Source organism: Etheostoma spectabile, chromosome 16 (genome assembly GCF_008692095.1).
Source record: "Etheostoma spectabile isolate EspeVRDwgs_2016 chromosome 16, UIUC_Espe_1.0, whole genome shotgun sequence".
In the NCBI taxonomy this organism is placed as follows: domain Eukaryota; kingdom Metazoa; phylum Chordata; class Actinopteri; order Perciformes; family Percidae; genus Etheostoma; species Etheostoma spectabile.
Genome location: NC_045748.1, coordinates 15,319,511 through 15,321,018, shown reverse-complemented (window position 1 = coordinate 15,321,018; position 1,508 = coordinate 15,319,511). Strand labels below are relative to the sequence as shown.

The window sequence follows — 1,508 nt, the reverse complement described above, 5'->3', positions numbered from 1 at the left end:
ACACACACACACACACACACACACACAGTAGCACCATACTGAGCGAGCTGGAGGTTTTATCAGGAAAATGGTTCTAATCCTGCTTAGTGCATTCACTAACAGGCACCTAGCACCCAGAAATATTTGGTTTGCAAGCTGGCATAGTTGTTTTTCTCATATTGGAAGAATGAAACTGGAGATTATGTGGGATTTGAGGTTGTTTAGCAAGCAGAGAAGAGAGACTCTGGAGAGTGTACACATAGTATGCTGTGGGTAAATAACTGTATGATGTGATACTTGATGGCATATATGTGTTTTCTGTGCCTGGAAGATAAAGTTGCCCCACTTCGTGTGTGTGTGTGTGTGTGTGTGTGTGTGTGTGTGTGTGTGTGTGTGTGTGTGTGTGTGTTTTCTTGCTCTGTGTTGCTGTGCAGACAACATATACTCTCGTTTCATAGATCAGATAACAGGAATCTTGCAGGACATGTTAATGATGCTGATGTAATGTCCCTGCAGCGTATTGACAAAGTACCTCTGACGATATTACAGTTGCCCTTGCTCCGTTAGATAATGCTGGTTTATAAAAAATCAATTAAATTGAATGGAGAGCTTATGAATGGCACTGAATGGTTTATTTCCTCTAGGGCGGACTGTTAGTTGCCCCACATAAACCACCAGAAATGATCAACAGCAGAGGGTGAAGAACACCACACACTATGCACCTTTGCATGCAAAGACACCCCAGTTGAGAAATGCCACAGTTCAGCCTGGTAGTAATGGCTGTGTGGCAGTTAACTGTCCAGGGAGAAGAGGGAAGTAATGAGCTCTGGCCATGACTGAACTTGGCTCACATTTGTTAACATCTTTCACAACTCATTTGCCAAACGTTTCCGTCTGACAATGTTGAGTAAAGTGGCAAGAATATTGCAAAGGAGATGATGTGCAATTATGATGGTGTGTGGCAGGTGAATAGCTGAAATGAACAGATGTGTTTTGTGGTCACATTGGAAAGCTTTTTTGTTGTGTAAATCTCAATTTATCTGCTCACTTGCTATCCCTATTGTCAGTTCTTCATAAATTTCCACTTGTAAAATCAGTGTCAGCTACTGTGAAGCATGCGGCACAGGGAGTGTTCTTACAATAAAAACTAAGATTTATTATAGTGCACCATGATTACGCAGGGATGAGCTGTGCCCTATCGGGATTGTATTGTGGTTTTCATTTCATTTCATTGTGTTTTACTGAACGAGGGAGTGACCAGAAATTGCCCCTCTCTGCACAGACATACTGTATATAGCACATTGTAGATTTGGGTGGTGGCTGTTATTGTGTAATTGATTTACGGAGGAGATCAATCTGTATTTTTGACTCCTACAGGCACTTAAATCAATGTTGTGTTCCACGCTGTTCATTTTAGATATTTTTATTTATTTATTTGATTAGGACAATGCACATTAATGAACATTTCTGTAAAATGCGCCGGTGTTAGCCAATTGGCTAGTTTTCAACTGTAGTCCTACCTAGGATGC

At 41.0% G+C, this 1,508-nt stretch overlaps 1 protein-coding gene across 2 annotated transcripts in view; it reads left to right on the top strand.

Moving 5' to 3' along the window:
- The window catches only part of csgalnact1a (chondroitin sulfate N-acetylgalactosaminyltransferase 1a), a 28,020-nt gene that overhangs the window by 751 nt on the left and 25,761 nt on the right, over positions 1-1,508 (top strand). The gene's annotated exons all lie outside the window — the stretch shown is intronic.